Source organism: Populus alba, chromosome 11 (genome assembly GCF_005239225.2).
Source record: "Populus alba chromosome 11, ASM523922v2, whole genome shotgun sequence".
Taxonomy (NCBI): Eukaryota; Viridiplantae; Streptophyta; class Magnoliopsida; order Malpighiales; family Salicaceae; genus Populus; species Populus alba.
Window position 1 is genome coordinate 13,386,450 of NC_133294.1, and position 5,315 is coordinate 13,391,764.

Here is a 5,315-nt window from a genome sequence, read left to right on the forward strand (position 1 = left end):
TTTATTGCAGTAGGATCGAAGATGAGTGTTTGGGCATTCCAAACCGGTGTACTTGATGAATTCTGGTATCCTAAAATCTTTTGGCACCACGACGTTTGGTACCAAACATACTTCAGCTGCTCGTATAGGGTCAAACCAGTCATTTCCCTCGACTGCTCTTAACCTTTCTTCCAAAGCTGATATCTTGTCATCGTTCATAAATCCAGTGGACTTATTATCGGAAGGCCCATCTGCTGTTAAATCTACAGTGATGTGAGCTTGAGAGGGCTGAATGGGAATGGCAGGTGCAAAGTGCTGCTCTGTCACTGAATCTGCCCCCAATTTCTGAGATACCCCCGGGGCATGAGTTGGCAGTGCTCCTATAGGTGGTTGGATAGACGTTCCCTCCCCGTTCTTGGCTCTTAAAAGTTGCTCAAGCAGATTGGTCAGCCGAGAAACTTCATTTTTCACGGATTCCAACTTGGTCTGGTAGTGTGACTCTAAGTGAGCTCTTTCTTCGTTTTCCATTCTTGATCTGGACCTGGTTTGGTGGACTCTGGATGTGGGACCTATGTTTCGTGATTTGGAATGCAAAATGCGTGATGAAAATGTGATGCACAAGTGATGCGTGATGAGTATAACATTGCAAAAAAAGATACATAACCTAAGGACAAGCTCTATTTATTAAGTGAGAGTGGGTAGTTTTTCTATCTAGTCTTGAAGGGTCTCATATCTGCCCAGTGACGTTCTTCATAAAGACAGTATGGGGGCGTTGCAAGGAACAGTTAAGACACGTATGCCCACCATTACCAAGCAGGCACTCAGATATGAGTTGGGTGTTTCACGCATTTAAACCCTGACCAATAGTCTTAGGGCAAATCGCTAATTCCCCACTTAACTTAAAGCTTGTGTGTGCTTTTCAAAAATAAAAGCAAGTGATGCATGAGACAATTTTATACAATGCATAAATAATACGTGTAAAATAAAAAACCAATATGTAAATAAACGGAAAGGCATATTAACAATAAACACAGGAAAACACAAACAAATCAGACAAAAACAAAGCTTAATCTACAAGGTCCCCAGTGGAGTCGCCATTCTGTCGCACGTGTGCGGCGTCGCGGCGAAAATCTAACATGTTTTTCCATTTTCTTAATCTACAATGTAAATCTATCTATATCTATGGGGATATGAAAAAATATTGTCTTTTTGGTAGAAAATGGAATGGGATTCGCCACCTAGTATTTTGGTCACTAGGAACCCTAACTGGTCTTAGAGATCGGGTACGGGGACTAGTTGCGTAAAGGGAAGGTATTAGCACCCCAAATACGCCCTACCTAAGGTAAGCTACATTGTTTTATTGTCTGATAAAATCTAAGATATTTTCATGTTTTCCTAGTTGTTGGTCTGTCTATGGTTCAAGAAAAATCCTCCTCGGTAAGAAAGACTTTATCTTATCGGGTAAAATCCTAACCGTTCTAACGTCCATACCAAAATTTCATTAATAATATTTAGGAAAACGTTTTACGTATAAATTCGTAATCCCAAATACTAAAAGAAAACAAAAAAAGATTTTTTGAATTTTTGAAATATTGGCCTAGTTCTCATGGCTTGAATAAACTGGTTATTAAAGCCAAAATGCATGCTAATACATATATTGTTTTGGAAATTTCCTTTGTTGTGTGAAAATATGATGTTATAATATTTATATATATATATTGGAGAGACTAGGCCGTATTTTAAAACAAAAACAATTTTTTTGAAAATATTATTATTATTATTGTTTTGATGAAAATCAAGTATTTTAATACTGAGCTTGTATCCTTACGGTATAAAAATACAACCCAATACTAATCTACTTTGATAAAAATATGCAGAAAAATCAACAACATTTTTAGGGACTTTTTAGAATTTTTTTGAAAGCAAAAAACATTTTTTATTCTGAAAATCTTTGATATTTTGACGAAAACCGGGTATTTTTAACACTGGTTTTGTATCTTTACGGTATAAAAATACAAACCAACATTAAACCACTTTGACCAAAAATATGCAGAAAATAAACAATATTTTTCAAAGATTTTTCAAAATATTTTTTCTTATTTTTATACATATAATATGCAAAGATTTTTTTTATTTTTTTATTCTATAAAATTATAATACACACACACACACACACACACACACACACACACACACACACACACACACATATATATATATATATATATATATATATATATAATTCACGTCCTGCGTGAACAGTAGGACGTGAATTATATTTCACGCCTACTGTTCATGCAGTGAACAGTAGGTAAGGAGGAAGAAGAAGAAGAGGAGGAGGAAAGAAAAAGGAAGGAGGAAGAAAGGAAGAGGGGCTCACTTGGCCGAAGGGGTTGTGGCTGCTGTGATGAGGTGGTTCAGCTGGTGGTTGCAGCGGTGGAGTTGGAGGAAGACGGTGTCGGTTTCCTGTTGCAGAGGAAGGGAGAAAGAAGAAGAAAAATCTGCAGAAATTGGGTGAAAATGCTGGTTTTTTGGCTGACTTTGGACCCGAATTTTTTTCAACCCTCAGATCATCAAATCCAACTCTATTTATAGGCTGTGGAAGAGGGCAATCTTGTCTACGTTGGGGAAAAATTTTAGCCCTTGATTCAGTTGGGAAGCATCTCAACCGTTGGCTCCAAGTGTGCACCTCGAGCTGCCAAATTTGGCAGCTCCAGGCTGTGAACTGCCCGAGGTGGCCACTTTGAGCCACTCACCGGAGCCGTTTATGACTTTTTCGACCCGACCTGACCATTCTCCGGGATAAAAGGGTTTCATGTGGACATGTTGGTGTATGTTGTGTCAGATTTGGAGGCCACACGAGCCGTAAAACGTGCCTGGCTATTTATTGACTGATTTGACTTAATAAATTCCTAAAAATTATAATTTGGCCCCAGAACTTAAATTTCTTCCAATTAAAGCCCAAATTGACTTAAAAAACAATTTTTCTTGCAATCAAAACTCCTATAAATTCAAATAAAAATCCAATCAAGTCCATAAACATCTAAATTTGGGCTTTTCTCCCCAAAATTCAAATTTTCCTTCTCAATAGGGCTCTCATCATTCAAGAAAATATTGTCAAAAAATCCATCTTTGTATTTTTAACCTCCTTGATCGATTTTTCTGACCATTTGCTGAGCGCTTCTGCCTCCTGTTATTTTTCTAACCTCCTTTGGCTATTTATTTTATTTCATTTATTTGGGGACCCAAAAATAGGTTACAACAAGTATAAAAAAAATTATTAAAACAAAAAAATGTTTTTGTGCATAAGGTCACGTGTCTCAAAAGTTAAAAAAAATCATTTTTGTATTTTTCATACAAAAAAAAAAAACAAACAATGTTTTAGCATGTATTTTGGCTTTAATAACCAGTTTATTAAAGTCAAGAGAACATTGGCCAAAATTTCAAAAACACAAGAAATTTTATTTTGTTTATCTTTTAATATCCGGGGTATGACATTATACGTAATACATATTCCGGATATTTGATTATTAGTATTTTAATTTTTTATTATTACAATAGAACCTGGGATATGACATTACATGTAATGTGTATTCCGAACAATAATATTAAAAACCACAACACGATTTTAGATTTTTATCAGACATTAAAACAATGCAGCCTACCTTAGGTAGGGCATAGTTGGGGTGCTGATACCTTCCCTTTACGCAACCAGTCTCCGTACCCGATCTCTAAAGACCAGTTAAGGTTCCTAGTAACCAAAATATTAGGTGGCGACTCCCAGTCCATATTTTCACTTTTAGAGACAAGAATTCCTTGTCTCTCATTATTTGCCAGGAATAAATATTCCGATTATTTTCCTTGAGGGTGGACGATCGTCGTGCCGTCGCACACGTGCAACAGAATAAATGAATAATAAAATGTTAAGCATGTTTCACCTTGCTCCTTAAGACTTTTTAGGCATTTTTTAAATAAAATTAAAACTTATTTTTTTTCTTTCAAGTTCATCCTCCAACATTAAGCTTACGAGATACTGGATTTCATAATTTATTTTGATTTACTTTATATGAAATTATCCTAATCTCATGACCCAAGTCACTAGTTTTACAAGTTAGCCGTGTTGACTAATGTTATTTTTTTTGTCATTTTTTAATTAATTTTTTTTCAACTTCATTATTCAAAATTGGGTTGATTGAGAATTAATCTTCATAATTATTTTTTATTTGATTTCTATGGGGTTATCATGGTCTCATGACCTAGATTGCAAGTTTTGCAAGTTAGCTATGTTGACTTAAGTTCTTTTTTTATTTTAAATTGAATAATTTTATTCCAATTTCATCATTTAATATTAGGTTAATTGAGAATTTGACTTTATATTTTTATTTTATTTTCTTTTTGCAGAGTTATTTTGGTCTCCAAACCCTGGTTTGACTTGGGTTAATTTTTTTTATCTTTTTTTTTTATTTTTATTTTATTTAATCCTTCAATATTGGGTTGATTGGAGATTGAACTTTATCATATTTTTTTTATTTTCTTTCTATAAGGTTATTATAGGTTGGGCCAGTTGACTAAGGTTGTTTTTGTCCTCTTTTAGTTTTTGTTTTTTAATATCATCCTTTAATATTGGGTTAGTTGGGAATTAGGCCTCATAATTAATTTTTATTTGTTTTCTATAAGGTTATTCTAGTCTCATAATACAGGTCACGGGTTTGGTCAGTTGACTCAGGGGTTTTTTTTATGTCTCTTTTTTAATTGATCTTTTAATTTCATCCTTAAACATTGAGTTGATTGAGAATTGAGATTTATAATTTATTATGATTTTTTTATATGGCATTATCCTAATCTCATGATCCATATTTGATAGGTTAACCCGTGTTGACTTAACTTATGATTTTATTTGAGTTCTATTTTCAATTTTATCTTTCAATATTGAGTTTATTTTTCTTTTATTTGCTTTTTGTAGGATTTGGCAAGTTAATCCAAATTGATCTGAATCAACGTAATATGTTTTCCTTTCAATATTTAAAAGAGATGTCATCTTGATTCTTTTTAACTCAAACTATATTTTAGTGGTCATTCGAGTAATCTTTGGATTTGCCAAATCGATCAGGTCATATTAGATCAATATCTGTATAGTTAAAAAAAAAAAAAATTAAAAGACATTAACAACTATTAGATTTTTTTTATGTTAAAAAAATTAATCTGACTTACAGCATAGTGCACACAATTATCTAATAAAATAAACTAAAAGATTTGAAAAAAAAAAAAAAAAGGAATCAAGCATGCTACTATGCATAAACGGGTTCACCAGCATAACATACTGATTCATCCGTAGA